Source organism: Pinus tabuliformis, chromosome 5_1 (genome assembly GCF_031772625.1).
Source record: "Pinus tabuliformis cultivar Carrire ecotype Pingquan chromosome 5_1, CPIR1, whole genome shotgun sequence".
In the NCBI taxonomy this organism is placed as follows: Eukaryota; Viridiplantae; Streptophyta; class Pinopsida; order Pinales; family Pinaceae; genus Pinus; species Pinus tabuliformis.
Window position 1 is genome coordinate 39,776,141 of NC_142305.1, and position 16,491 is coordinate 39,792,631.

A 16,491-nucleotide genomic window follows, 5' to 3' on the forward strand; every position below is an offset into this window, starting at 1 on the left:
ATCCCTTTGGTCAAATTTTGTATGGAAGGGTTCAGCCAAAGTAGGTAAGTGGGCCATGATTGGATGGGATAGGTTGGTTTTACCATAAATGCATGGATTTTTGGGTCTTATGGATCCCTCTTTGATCAACAAAGCTTATGCAATGAATTTGTTGTGGTCATGGGTTCAGGCTTGTAACTAGGTCCGGAAAAAGGTTTAGGAGAGGAAGTATATGGCCCTAATAGGTTTTATTCGAAAGATCTCATTAAAGGTTCAAAATTTTGGAATTTGTCCTATGAGGCAAAGGGAAAGGTCAAACAATTCACCTTTTGGGAGATTAGGGATGGTAAAACTAAATCATTTTGGGAGGATTCATGGCAATAAAATCCACCCCTAGTTGAACGAACAAATTTTCTTGAGCTAAACAAATGGACACAATCTAGAAGCTCTCTTAAAGTAGTTGACTACTGGAGTCAGATGAACTCGTCCCATGGTTGGCGATAGTGGAAAACACATACGGATTGGGAAAACTCAGACAACTCTTTTCCTTGGACGAATTTCCACCAAAGCCTTCAAGTTATATGAATGTGACACTCCATAAAAAATGATCTCCTGCATTGGGTAAAATGGAAATCAAAATCCTTTTCTTTAGGAGAAGCATATTCAATACTACTAGAATCACATCCTTAGGTGGATAATCAAATTTGGGGTATTGTTTAGAATAAAGGCAGATGGCCCAAAGTTTCCACCTTTCTTTGGTTGATAGCATGGGGACGTGCATTAACTTGGGATTGACTACAAAGAAAAGGCTTTGTAGGTCCATCAATATGTTTGTTATGTCTACAGGAAGAGGAGAGTGCAAATAATTTATTGATCTCTTGTGCTTACTCACAGGAATATGACAGTTTTTTCATGCTCTATTTAATAAAGTTTTACCAAATTCAATGAACGTCAAGCCATGGTTGATAGATCAGTTTCAAGAGAAGTTTAAGCACCCATGGGCATTGCCAACATGGTGTCTATTTGTCAGCTTATCCTTATGGAATTAATGGAAAGAGAGAAATATGAGGGTGTTTGAAAGCAAAAATAGACCTTCATATATAATACAAGAACAAATTTGTTCAAATGTTAGAGAAACCCTATTAGCACATCCGCCGAGTCGGGAGATGGACAACTAGATGAAGATGAGTTTCTTATTTTGCAAAAACTTTACCTAGAGGTAGGCTCTAGCTCTTCTCTTAATAAAAAACATAGTACAATACAAAAGGTGAAGTTCTTCTTTCAACCATCCCCCCAATCCTTCTTTACGTTGTTTTTTTATGGAGCCTCACGAGTCAACCCAGGCATGGATGGTTTCAGAGGCATATTGAGATATGACAATTTAAATCTGGTTCGTGTTTATGCTTTCTCGTGTGGAGAAACCACAAATAATTTGGCAGAATTTTGGGTGCTCGAAAAAGGTCTTCAGATAGCAACCCAAAAGCGGATACATTTGTTACAGGTTCATGAAGACTCCCAAATTATGATTAATATGGTACAAAAACTCATATTGGGTCATCCTCTAGAGAAATCTATCACAATTTGGCATCTTCAAGAAGCAGAAAACAACATCAAGGAACTACTGCTAAATTTTGACTATGTTATCTTTGTGCACACTAAGAGGGAAGGTAATAAGGCAACATATTGTTTAGGGGGTAGTTGGACCCCTGACGTAGCTCGGGATGAGTATTAGTTGGAATGGTTACAATATTACTCTATTATGGAACTGAAACAATAGGTTGAACGTGATAGTAAATGAGTTGATATGATAGGTGGGATTGTGGTAAAGCCTGATTGTGTATGCCCTTGATAGGCCTAGGAATCCTTGACCAGTGAATGGTGGGATATATGGTAAATCCTAGAGGGTGGAGCCTTGTTGGGCCTAGGAATCCTCAACCAGTGAATGGTAGGATATATGGTAAAGCCTAGAGGTGGAGACAGAAAAATTCCTCACAATTTAGGTGGAGAGATCTAGAGGCATCCATGCTTGTTTAGGTCCTAGTGATCCAGTGGGATTACAGTAAAGCCGAGTTGTATTGATGAAGGTTTCAGGTCTAGGAATCCCTTAGTGGGAGATACAGTAAATCCTGGGGAAACCTTGATTAGTTTTTTTGTGAGTCCCACATTCATGTTCGGAATATGGTACAAGGGTGATTGGCTAAAAGAAATATTTGGTTCAGGCCAATCTATGGTCAGGTGTTTCATGGAAGTCCCTGACTTGGTTGGCTTATACATACATTAATAAGAACTCCTTTTCCTTTGGTATTTCACATGTAAATGTACTTGTTAATATGTGGTTTTTATGGCTAGTCTACTCTTGTTATTTTGTTGATTATATGCTAGTAATAAGCATGGTTCATGTTAGACTTTGGTAATGGCTCTCATCATGAATTGATTATTACATGAAATGTGAATGAATTTATGACCTAATAGATGATAATGCAGCTATTATGATAAGGCATAACTTCTTCTTGATGATTTTCATATAAGTATGAGGCCCTTATGTTCAGATCTATGGTTATGATCTGTAGATTACATGTTTGTGATATGTTTGACAAAATGCTTGTCATGGCTAGTAGGTGTCAGGTAAATTCCTTGTACCAATGTTTGAATTAGTAGCTTTAATTCATTGTTATTTATCATTTATACAGTTGTCATGAAGCTTTGGGTCAAGGCCTGTTATAGACATTTTTGGGCACTGCAATCCCAATCATAAATGTCAATAAAACAAGGGCTCTTAAGTCCCTAAAAGTGTTGTTCCGACCCCTAAAGGGACAAGGTCAACTGATTACATCTTCTCCTAGAAATTCTCCATGAAAAACTACTCCGAACTGGTCAAAACTGGACCATTTCACCTGCTCCATAGGCAAAGTGCGCTACATCCCACCTAAATACACACAATGGGTGCGATGCATTTCAAAAATCCCTTCTATAGGGTGCGATGGGTGAGAAGGGAAAAATGGCAGGGTCAATCCGCAGGGTGGAGGAGCATGGAATCTTCCAGAAACTTCTCCTGTGACACTTGCCTCTCTGAATTTGACCAGGGATGAGTAAGAGATCATCAATCTCCAAGTGGAATCAAGAACTATCAGAGAGAAGACACTAATCAACTCTCAAAAGCTGACTCACCTCCCTTGCAGACATCTATATATGGATCCCTCATCCCAGAGATCCGGAGGCTGGAATTTTGTATCTTGTGAGGAAGTGCTGCTGGTTTCTTGGTGCAATATCATAGTGTTGGGTGATCTAAGCTTGTCATGAGGTGAAGAAGGGCTTCTTGCTGAGAGGATGATGCTGGGTCAGAACAATTGGTTGTAACTCTCTTGGCTCTTTCTTGATTATCAATAAAGCTATTCAAGTTTTCCTCCATACTCTTGTATGATTTATGTTTTATGCATTTGTATGGTCAATTTACATCTGATCCTAGATTGTTTATGATAATAGATCTATGTTCTCGTATAGTATTGTGCTGCTTTGATTCTACAGGTACTCTGTGAAGCTGGGTATACAAGGAAGCAAGTAGCAAAGGACTATCAGAAGAGGGAGGAATCGAGCAAGGAACCAAGCGCAAGATAGAGGTTGGTATCCTGTATTCTTCTCTCATCTATCTCTCATAAAGGAAAACGAAAGTAGTTTTACTTTGTTTGTTTCTAAGGTATCCACTAGCCTTAGTGGGATTAGCAGTTCTGTATAGACACTATTCCCGGTAACAAAATGGCGACTCCGCTGGGGAGAGAGTAGATTGTTTGTTTATCTACATTTGTTTACTTTATAAACTTACAGACGGAGCCTAAAGTTGAGCCAGGTAGCCTTTGAACTGCATTTGCTATGCAAATGCAAAGTAGATAAATGTCGCTTCAGTCAATCTCCGGGTTTTGTTTATGAATTAAACAATTGATTTACAAGCTCTCTAAATGCCCTTGTGATGTCTCTAGTAACCTCCTTAGATCTACCCCTGTGATTGATTTACTGATTACCACTTGCTCGGCCAAAATCCCTGAACTGAGCTGCAAACTGTGACCCGAAACCCAATCAAAGTCTCGTTTCTGGTCTAGCGCACTGTCTGTTCTGTGAACTTCAAATGCATCGCACTTCCTGAGTGTAGTAGGTGCGCTGCATTTCAGTTTCACTGTGTTACAGGTGCGCTAATCAGACAAGGCCTTGTTCCTAAATTTTGGTTTCTGTGCTCGTTCTTTTCAGATCTATTCAGGAGTTTTGCTGCCTGTAGTCAGTACACCTCTGTTTGAAACCCCTTTCCTTGCCGATATTCTGCCTCCATTGTGCAAAGAACTGTAAATGTTTTTGTGTATTTTTTGAGTCATTTTTAGTTCTCCTTTACAAAGAAGTAGCATAATTGTACTGTCGTTTCTTGATTTGAAAGTGTCGCAAGTGCCATTTTCAATCGTAGAAGAGAATCTGATTGTTCTTGATAGTCGATTACCTTGTTACTCTTGTATTTGATCTGAATTAGTAGTTTTTATAGTGTCGAAAGCAAGTTTTCAATTCCAAATCGCAAAGTGGTGTCATTGTCCTCATTTTGTCTTGAAAAGAAACTTGTTAGTAATTTTTGCTTTGAAAGATAATTCAGATTTGCGCATTAGCTTTCTTTTTATCATTCACATATTAAGAAGGCTGAAAACAAATACATGCATGTGCATTTGCATTTAGACTGTTTGTTGGTTTGATTTAGGACAGTGCATATAGTGTGTGCTCTTTGCTGTTTGTTGAAAGAACGCCATCTCTCTTTCCTTAGTAGCTAGGATTTTCATTTGCCAAAAAGAAGATTAAACGACTGTTTATCATTTTAGATTGCATTTTAGGAATTGTACATCTACATCATGTGGTGAACCTGAAAGGAAAATTTCTTAAGCAAGATCAACTATAAAATAAATTTAATGAATCTAAAAATGCTTTGGAACCTAACACACAACATCTAGAAGTCTAGGCTAGAGACGTATTCCGGTGTCGTAAAGCCTGGTAACTGTTGTTTTCACTGTTGGTTGGGTGATTCCTCCACTTTGAGACGATAAGTGTCAGTACGGACTTGTGCTCCCACGTACCGTTGAGTATATTTTGGGAGACCACAATAGGCTTAATCCTTTATCCATAGGAAGCCGTGTCTGCCGCCCTATCGATCGCAATGCACTGAACACAACATTCGGGAAGATTGACTGCCGTACCGTAAAAATTATTCTGTAGTTTTGCGATTGGTTTGGTAATCCCTCTGTCTAGATTTCCAGAGGAGTCCCTTTCATTCCTTTTCAGACTCCTTAACGGAAAAGGTCCATCTGAGCACTTGTCACTTCAGGCTCATTAAAAATCGAAGGTGACTAGAGTCATCTTTTGTTTTTTCTCGACTCTTAAAAAATGAAAAAACAAGTTGTGTCAAAGCGTATAAAATTTATGTTAAACAGAATAATCATCACCTTTCCTACGTTGGTCTTAGGTTAAGGAAAATGGAGTCCACCAACCAAGGAGTTCCTCTTGGAGGAAATCCTAGTCCCTTCTCCTCTTAGGGAGATGTTGGTGCACCCCACATGGCCACGTTGTCACTTCCAGGATTGACAATCGGCTTGCTTGTATGGCTCTTCTCAACCTCTGTCATTCAGAACACCGCAATTCCTGAACAATCAAGTCAGCAACTAGATGATTCCAGAGTTACCCCCCAACCCTCTACTTCGTCCAATTCTTCCTCTCCTCCTTCCTCTTCACTTGATGAAGCTGGTAAAGCCAAAAATCAAGTACCTGAGAAGAAGAAGGAAAAGAAGAAGAAAGAGAAGAAGAAGAAAGAGAAGAAGAAGAAGGAGCCAAAGGCGAAAGGGGACAACCAAGCATCGTCTAGCGAAAATCCACACACTGCACTAGCCAGGCCTAAATCGCCATGTGTCATTTGCAAAGGAGACCACTATCATCGAGATTGTCGTTGCATCCCTCAGATCTTAAGGGACTGGTCTCCTCGTTTGCACAATCCGGTGTCGTCAACCTCTGATGATCATGTTGAAAGTACACCATAAACTAGTGAAAGTGAAGCCCTTGGACAAAAAGGGAAATATAAATTTCCTTGTAGATTGTGTGAAGGCGATCACGCTGTCCACTGTTGTCCCTTCTTAGATGAGGCTAAAAGAGTTTTGGACGACCATCTGGTTTCACCATTACGGCTCCCTCCTAGATATAAGAAACTCTTGCCGAGTCCGTCACTAGTTGAGAATTTGGCTGACACGCCCTTGTGGTCGGCCGAAGCATCTATCATTGAAGATGAACCATTTGAATCCACACCAGACAAAAGTCAAAAGGTCGAGGTGGCAGTTGACCTGGTCTTGCCTTCAGAGGTTCCATCTTCGGATGATACAATCATTGAAGAGAACAAGAACGACACCATTCAAATTCTCTTCGTAAACACAGACTTCGATGAACATGGGGGCAGTCTACTCATTCCTTTACCACAAGAAGGAAGTTCGTTAGAGTCATACCCGGTCATCTATTCGGTCCCACCTCCTTGGACGAGACTATATTTATTGCATGGGAGCCATTGTCTCCTCACTCTTTAGAGTAATGTGTTTTCCACACGAAGGAAGAGTGGTCAAGCTCATAGACCAGCTTTCATTCCCCAGTTCACGCATAGAAAATAGTCATATACCATCCCTAAATGGTCTTTTCATGCAAGGAATGTCTCATCAATCCTTAGTCCGTCCACCTGATGAGCGCGAGTGCTTCGGGGGACATGACTGAAACCTAGGGGGCATGCACCCTGGTCTGCTTCGGCAAGAGAACCTTGGGTATAGGGTTGATTTCCGCGAAGGATATATGATTAATCTGGTGAACCCGTCCTAACAGGAAAATCGGAATAGACTAGAATAAGATACCTTCGTTAAGGTTATGCTGGGTGACACCACTCCCCTTTGCCTATTTCGATAGGCATCGCCAAGAAAGAATTTTATCCGCTACGCAGATGAAACTTTCTCGGTAACCTGGAAATTTTTCTCTATACCTAGGGGCATGCAAACCTTTTGGCATGCAAGCGAAGAGCAACCATTTATCTTTTTTTGGATTGGTCGTTTCCTAACTTGCATAAAGAAAGGATGTGGGGCAAAGCTTTGAAATAATGTCGTTTTTATGAGACATCCTTATTATGCGACTGGATTAATCGAGCAGTTTTAGCACATAGTTCAAGCTCGTTAAAAAATAAACATAAGTCATGAGCAAATGTTTCTTCCCGCGTTTAAGCTCATTAAAAAATGAACAGGTAAATAACCATCGTGAATGTAGTACTTCAGCCTTTAAAGCCTTGGTCGTGTTCTCATCATCACCTCCACTCTGTATTGGCCGATCATTCACCTCCACTTGATTGTTTACCCCTTTTGAGGAACAGCTGCAAAGAGTGATCCTGACAGCCATCCTTGTAACACTGCCGTGATTGGAAAATTCCAAACCTTACCTGGAATCAGTTGCTACCCGAATTCATCACTCGTTCCTCAAAGACGAGTCTCCTTTAAGCTCTTTTCAACTGACTCGTAAAATATGAAAAGATTACTGAGCCATTGGCCTCTCCAGCTCGTTAAAGTGACCGGAAGTGCTATCCCTCCTTTAGATTTTAATCTTTTTGGACTTGAGGGATTATTACACAAAAAGATCGAGCGCTTGTTTTGTTCGGCTTGTTAAAAGTACCGAAAATTCATCCCTTCTGTATTATTTTATACTTTTTCAGACTTAATGGATTAGATTACGAAAAAGGATTTTTGGAGTTTCCTCTATGTCCCTTTTCAGACTCTCTAAAATTGAAAAGGATCGAGTTATCTTTGTCGTTAAACTCGTTAAAACCTAATAGCGACAAGCTTGTCCATAACAGACAAGAACGAGTTTCACTATCGCTAGGCTCGTTAAAACATAGCGATGGGTTTGCCTGAAGGGAAAATTATAGAAAAAGCATATGTTATCCTCCTCAAGCTTGAAAAAAATAAAGAGGTACTGGTCAGCAATGACTGGGGAAAAATTGGGAAGAAAACTTGAAGAAACTTTGTTGGTAGCAAGTCGCTCTTGAACATGACACTTTCACTCCGCATCCAAGTCGGGTTGGGTTGTTCCATTCACTGGTCACATCACCATGGTTCCATCTCACCATCCACATTTGGGGTTAATGCTACCAATCCATCATGTCAGTGTCGCCGATATGTTCAAGAGAAGTCACTCAGAGAATTCACTTGTGTCTCACCCACTATAATACATCTTCGCTCCATTCTTTCATGACCACCACCCTGAATCATATATCACCAGATCGTTTTCACCTCCATTAAAATCATTTGCTCCATTCTGTGTCATTGATGTGGGATTCACTAAGGCCCTCCTATGACGGATCGCTTCTTGTCGACATCAGCTCATTATCCAAGAATTCAATCTGGGAACAACCCTTTCAGTACTTTGAAGCTTGCATGCCTCAATGGCAAGTTTCTCACTTCCCGCGAGAGGTTTACATCAATGGCCTTCGACCAAAAGATTTTACGTGGTGTTCGATGTCAAGTCCTTTATTCACACCACATGAATTGTACTGTAGTACCTTGAGGATCATCATCATTATCGGTGATTCCTCTCGCGCCTGTTAACGGCTTACATCATTGGCTGGTAATCAGGCGATGTCTTTCCATGTTCGACCCTAGAACATCTCTCACATGGATCGACTTGTACTTTGAGTGAAGATCGAACGAGATTGAAGACCCCGGATCTAGTTTCATCCATCCGGGCTGTGATATATATTTAGGAAAATAAAGACATCAAATGTACATCATTGCTACACAGATAATCATCCAATCTAAGGGATGATGACTCTACCAAAATCATCAGTCTACACTCAGACGATTGTCTGTCTCATGTACATGAAAATGAATTTATAAAGCTGAGCATGGGAATGCCCGCCTCAGCTAGATCATGAAAATATTATGAAGATAATGTATTGTATTGTATCTTATTACAGGTCTCCTTCCAGCTTGAAAGAACTTCAGATCCTCATGATAAAGCATTTCACCCGACATCAACAAATTTACGACCTCATGCTTTAGGGGGAAACTGTTATAGACATTTTTGGGCACTGCAATCCCAATCATAAATGTCAATAAACCAAGGGCTCTTAAGTCCCTAAAAGTGTTGTTCCGACCCATAAAGGGACAAGGTCAACTGATTACATCTTCTCCCAGAAGATCTCCATGAAAAACTACTCAGAACTGGTCAAAACTGGACCATTTCACCTGCTCCATAGGAAAAGTGCGCTGCATCCCACCTAAATACACACAGTGGGTGTGATGCATTTCAAAAAGCCCTTCTATGGGGTGCGATGGGCGAGAAGGGACAAATGGCAGGGTCAATCCGCAAGGTGGAGGAGCATGGAATCTTCCAGAAACTTCTCCTGTGACACTTGCCTCTCTGAATTCGACCAGGGATGAGTAAGAGATCATCAATCTCCAAGTGGAATCAAGAACTATCAGAGAGAAGACACTAATCAACTCTCAAAAGCTCACTCACCTCCCTTGCAGACATCTATATATGGATCCCTCATCCCAGAGATCCGGAGGTTGGAATTTTGTATCTTGTGAGGAAGTGCTGCTGGTTTCTTGGTGCAATATCATAGTGTTGGGTGATCTAAGCTTGTCATGAGGTGAAGAAGGGCTTCTTGCTGAGAGGATGATGCTGGGTCAGAACAATTGGTTGTAACTCTCTTGGCTCTTTCTTGATTATCAATAAAGCTATTCAAGTTTTCCTCCATACTCTTGTATGATTTATGTTTTATGCATTTGTATGGTCAATTTACATCTGATCCTAGATTGTTTATGATAATAGATCTATGTTCTCGTATAGTATTGTGCTGCTTTGATTCTACAGGTACTCTGTGAAGCTGGGTATACAAGGAAGCAAGTAGCAAAGGACTATCAGAAGAGGGAGGAATCGAGCAAGGAACCAAGCACAAGACAGAGGTTGGTCTCCTGTATTCTTCTCTCATCTATCTCTCATAAAGGAAATCGAAAGTAGTTTTACTTTGTTTGTTTCTAAGGTAGCCACTAGCCTTAGTGGGATTAGCAGTTCTGTATAGACACTATTCCCGATAAAGGCCTGATACCTAGACTTGAAAAGGTGGCACAGAATCTGGGGTCGCTATCTTAGAACTACCTGAAATGGGCCACAATCGCATGCATGCCTCATTGTGGGAGCGACTGGAGAGTCTTAGTCGCATGCATGGCTTGTCATGGGAGCGAATGCGGGTCTAGCTCAATAAGATGACAATTTTTCTGAGGGGTTGGCCACTTAAAAGGGTTGATTGTATCCTAAAGGTTTTGTAGCTCCTAAAAAAGGTTAGTTTGGTTTCGTTTTGTTGATTCCACTTCCTTAACTATACATGGGGAGTTGAATCACATCATAGTAACTATTCGTCACATGTTTACCCTAGTGGACTAGTTAACTTGGGTAAATGTGGGAGGAGGGTGTTACACTAACAAAGTTGCAGGTGGATACAAGGAGACTAAAGATCAAAGGGAGCTGAAATGTTGGAACTAGGATCACTATTGAGAGGGGGGGCAGTGAATTAGTAGTGATCCAAATTTCACAACAATAAAACTTTTTCTCCAATATATTAATCAATTCATCACTTAAAAAATAAGCATTAGATCTGAACATGCAACTTCAACTAGAATCAACACATGAGAGCCATAACATATGAAATAAACATGCACAATGAGACACAAATCATCACATCACATAGAAACATAGGATATCTGGTGGAAATCCCCCTCTAGGTCAAAAACCACCTTTGTTGTTGTTGCGATGCTGAATATTTATTATCTGTCAAGCAAATCATTACATAGAGAGTACAATATGGCAACTATCTGAAAGGAACTCTGATCTCCATCTCATGACTCTATGGACCACCATCTACTAGAAGCCTCCATGACCATTGAGCCTTGCCCAACTCCAATTGGAATTATGAAGAAATATGTTCTCAATACTTGTTTTTCCGGAGCACCCACCCCACTTCTCTATGTGGTTCACCTTTCATGCATTTTCAAACTAGAACCCTAGAGTTGCTCAACATGAACATCACAACAACAATATCATCATAACACATTATCAACACTCTCAATACAAAACATCAACCACTGAATCAAACTCAAATATTAGCTCTCTCTCACATCCACACACCATCCTCAACTTACAAAACCTCAATATATTAGCTGCAAAAAATCTACATGCAAAATCTCAATGATGCAATATAATATTTCCATATAAAAACATGAGACATTGTTGTAGCCAATCTATCACAATCATATCAGTAACATATATAAACTCAAATTAAAAAATTTCCCCTGGAATCACAAATGCATTAGCAAACTCCTTAACGAATTTATCACTTTTCTTCTACATACAAATAGTCTTCAACAATGCATACTTTTGTCTCTGGTGCTGCTGCACCTTCACACACACTCTGCTATAGCAAATTCACTCTCCTCACCATTGGTTCTCCAAAACACTATGACAATTTTCTCACATAAGAGAACCAACTAAATGAGCAACCTTTCTCATCATATTTTTAGTTTATGAAGTTGGTTAAATCAATTATTCTACAGGTGATGGAGCTCACCCAAAAACTTTTCACATGCTTCAGATTTGATTGAGCTAGAATTCCTGACAAAATCAAGCCACGTATTCCACTAGCCTTTTGATAGTTTCAACTTTGGTCAGTGAACTTGATTGCAATCGCTCCCACAACACTGCCAACCAATGACTAAAAACTTTCAGTCGCTCCCATAAGCTTCCATCCATGTGACTAGGGCAAAGGATGGCCAAAAACAAACTTCCTTAGCTCAAAATCTTCTCAAACTTGCCCCAATGCTTAACAACCTTCTGCAAGACCTTCAAGAACCCATTGCATCCACTGCAACTGATCATATAAACTAAAAATCATCCACAGATGCACCAAGTATCATAAACATAACTTGACAGTCTCCATCACTGTCAACTAGGTGTAGCAGCTCCACACTCTACCAAGGCATCAACATATAGGCCAAATACATGCACCAACATCTGCAACCATTGAACTAAGGTCTGCAACTAATGCATAAACCAAGTACCTCTGCATCACATGGTACCAAAAACTCATACCATTAGGTTGACATCAATTCCAACCATCAACACTACATCACAACATCAATGCCAACAATCCCCCCCTTTGGCATTGATGGAAACCCTAGTTGAACCATCCAAACAACCTCTGAAAAACTAAAATCCTCATTTTATCCCCCTTTGACATCAATGGAAAAGGGACAAACATTAAGCCATTAACACTCTACTGAACAACCAAGGGCTAAATAGTAGATCAAGCAACAAAAACACTCACTCCTCTATGAGTGTATGACAAGAGGCAACAACAATGGTTCACTTTCTCTTGAAGCAGCACCAACAATCTCAAGGAATAGCTCCATCTAGATCAAAAATATTCTCAAGGCTGAAATAGCAGAAATATATTGTAGCTCTCAGGAACAACAATATAGAGTAAACAAAAACAATAAACTCCCCATAAATATCACTCTCAACTAAGGCAGTGACAACATAAGCGTCAACATGAACAACACTCTCTCCATCAACATCACCAATAGTAGCAACAAAACAAATCTGATCACCATAATAAAGTAGGATTGACTACATCCATCAATAATAACATAGTATAGGCAACAACATCAACATCCTCCCATGTAGCAGCATACCATAACCGACAATAATAACAACAAGGCACATGATGACCATCATTAGCAATATAGTGTGAGCAACAACACATCATAAACCATAGCAGAAACAATCATCATTTCCTCCATGTGACAAGTAGGAGGCTACTCCAAGAGAACCAAGGACTATGACTCAAAAATATATGCAATGAAAGTACAAGGCTTCACAAGCCTATTACATGGCTACAAGAATGATAGATTGTGATTGTACAATGCTTCCTCAAGGCTGAAATATGACTCCTCACTTATACATGAACATCACTCATATGACTCCACCAATGACCCAAAAGTGATACATGATATTACATGGCTACATAATGAATTTGAAAACCCACACATGGCTGCAAGACATAAATATACCAACTAAAACAAGGTTGAAATGACTCTCAAATCTCTCTCTCTTAGAACAATTTTGACTCATGACCCACAATATGAGAGTACAAAGCTATAATTGTTGCGACAATGTAACCAACAACCCATGATCAAGATTTATAAATGAATAACTGCATGCCAAAAAGGAGCATACACAACTCTCTCTAGAATTTTGCTACCACATGTCAAGAACTAACAATTTGCAACATCAATAGTTAGCAGCCCCAACATCCCAAGTCTCCAAGAATAAATTATAGTAGAAACTATCGGTCAACATGTAGCAGTAAGCAACAAACTACTATTATCCAACCACATGGATCAATCAACACTATAACCTCCCAGTGAAAATCGAGCAGCAACAAGCCTCTAATCATTAGACAACTATATATATATATATATACATATGCCGTCAACAAAACCTTGCTTTATCCAGCACCATCAACACACAAGCATCATCATCAATGACTCAACTTCAATAATCTGATCTACAAAACAATAATGCAGCAACAACATATGCAAGTAATCCTCAAATAAAATCAGCAGCAATAACCATGCAACCATGCATTTTTAGCACATCCTTTAGGCATAACATGAGCATCAGCAAAGTAAGGAATCCACAATACAAACTTCATCCATTCTCTCTTGAAATCATATGTGCACTAGCAAGCATAATCCTCATCATCATCAACAAATACATGTGGTAGTCTTCAAGGTAAGATCCTCATGAGCAAAATTCAACACTAGACACTTGAGTGCTTGGATCTTGACTCAGCTTTGCATGACATGGAAGAAGTAAAATATCTCGACCTCATGACAATATGATATGAAAATAGGATACATGGCTTCATGATAATACAATGTGAGATACATAACTCATGTGGATACACATGCAATGGAATCTTAACCATACTACAACTAGAAACATAAGGACTTAGTAATGTACTGAATGATGTAGCAATTTTCTTCAAACAACTCACAAAACTGACCAACAACTTTCTAAGACACATGCATGCATCAATGACCCTTCCTCATGTGAAATATGACTATCTAATGAAGCATAATGAGTGAGGGTTTCAATGGAGTAATACTATTTACTCAAACCATCACCAATCATGCCATGGAAGATGTAGAAACATGCATGAAATAAGTGTTATGCATGCATATCATAAAGCCATATCAAACTCCCCCTAAGCATATGCCATTTCTCCATCAACAACTATTGCTTACTGCATAAACTTATGTTAGTGTGCATAGATAGAAAAATTATCTTCTCACAACATGGCTGCAACCATCAACAATCATGAGATAAAAAAGATAAAAATGGCATGTAATACATCAAACCTTGTAGAACTCCCCTAGACTCATGCGCTCTCCTTCTATGCCTCATACTGATCTTGTGAATCTGAAATGAATAGATGCATGAAGCTGAAATTTCCTCTTTTAATCACATGCACCTATCAAGTTTGGCTTCTCTTGAAGCCATATCCTAATGGGCATAAGATAAAGATCTACTCCCCCAAATTAGATTATCCTTTTTCAAAGAAAAGCATCCTTCCTTGAAATCCTTTGAATAGTTAGATATTTGAAACTCATATTTTCTCCTCCATACCTTCTTTGTCTTTAATGGTGGGCTTGCTATTTTTGTAGGCTTGATCCTATCATATCTGCAAGCTAGAGATTTGTGGCCATATTTTCCACACTTGAAACAACAATTATCCAACAAACTTTGTTTTCTTGCAAAATATTTACATTCTCTAGCACAATGACCATAATGATTACAAGAAAAACAATACCCATAAAATAAATTTTGATACCTTGTGCTTTGATTTGTTGGACCATGAACACTTGGTTGCTTCCTTATCTTCATGAACTACTGCATGTTGTGATTGTGATCTTCTTTTCTTTGCTTCTGTTGATAATCTATTTTCTTCTTTGGCTTCTTTTGATGATGTTGCTTCCTAGGTCCTTGATTGACTTCAAAGGTGGTGGACTTGTGATTGTCTACTACATGGTTGTCCTCCACTTTCTCCTTTTCCTTCACAAGGCATGATTCTTCTTCAAAGCCCAATCCAGTTTTTATAAACAGATATCTTTAACTGATGAGGATTTCATCCAAAAATTTTGTTCTTTTATCCAACTTTCAATATTGGGATAGTTGATTATTTTCCTTTTCAAGCTCACATCTCAAAGAGGTTAATTCCTTTTCTAGTATTTCACAATAGGCTTCCCGGTCTTGAAGTTGATTTGACAAATTCTCATTTTCCTTAATGATTTCCTCATGTTGTATCTTTAGATCAATGATTTGCATGTCATTACTCTCATGGCTACTCTCACTATCTTCTTGAGAGAAAATTATATTTGCTACTGCTATGAATGTGGAGTCCTTTTTATCATTCTCTTTATCTTCAAGAATGCAATGGGGTTTTTCAACAATTTTTGAATCTTGAACCCTTTCTCTTCCATACAAACTATGTAGCTTGTCCATGATTTCTTTGCAGTCCTGCAGTGTCTTACTTTAGCTACATCATGATTTGACAATCCCTTCAAAATGATCTTCTTGGCTTCCTCATTAAATTCATCCTATGTGCCATATTCAATTGAGAGAAAAATATTCACATAAAGAGTTAAAAGATACACTTCAAATTTCACCTTCCAAAGCATATAATCTGATCCATGTAGAAAAGGAACTCCATCTGCTGCAAATATTCCCTGGTTACCCATGATCTACCTTCCAGTGGTGAAACTACATTGGAAGGAACTAGGCTCCGATACCAATTGTTGGAACCTTGATCGGTACTGAGAGGGGGGGGTGGGTGAATCAGTAGTGATAACAATTTCACAACAATAAAAAAATTTCTCTAATATATTAATCAATTCATCACTTAACAAATAAGCATTAGATCTGAACATGCAACTTCAACTAGAATCAACACATGAGAGCCATAACATATGAAATAAAAATGCACAATGAGACACAAATCATCACATCACATAGGAACACAAGATATCTGGTCAACACCCTCTAGGTCAAAAACCACCCTATTGTTGTTGCGATGTGGAATAGATTTTATTACTTTTCAAGCAAATCATTACATAGAGAGTGTAATATGGAAACTGTTTGAAAGGAACTCTGGTCTCCATCTCACAACTCTATGGACCACCATCTGCTGGAAGCCTCCATGAGCATCGAGCCTTACCCAAGTCCAATTGGACTTATGAAGACATATGTTCTCAATAATTGTCTTTCCGAAGCACCCACCCCACTTCTCTATGTGGTTCATCTTTCATGCACTTTCAAACTAGAACCCCAAAGTTGCTCAACATGAACATCGTAGCAACAATA

The 16,491-nt window shown here is 39.2% G+C and overlaps 1 pseudogene; it reads left to right on the forward strand.

Annotated features, from left to right (window-relative positions):
- Positions 1-1,324: 1,324 nt before the first annotated feature.
- The window catches only part of LOC149163372 (uncharacterized), a 96,444-nt pseudogene continuing 81,277 nt past the window's right edge, over positions 1,325-16,491 (forward strand).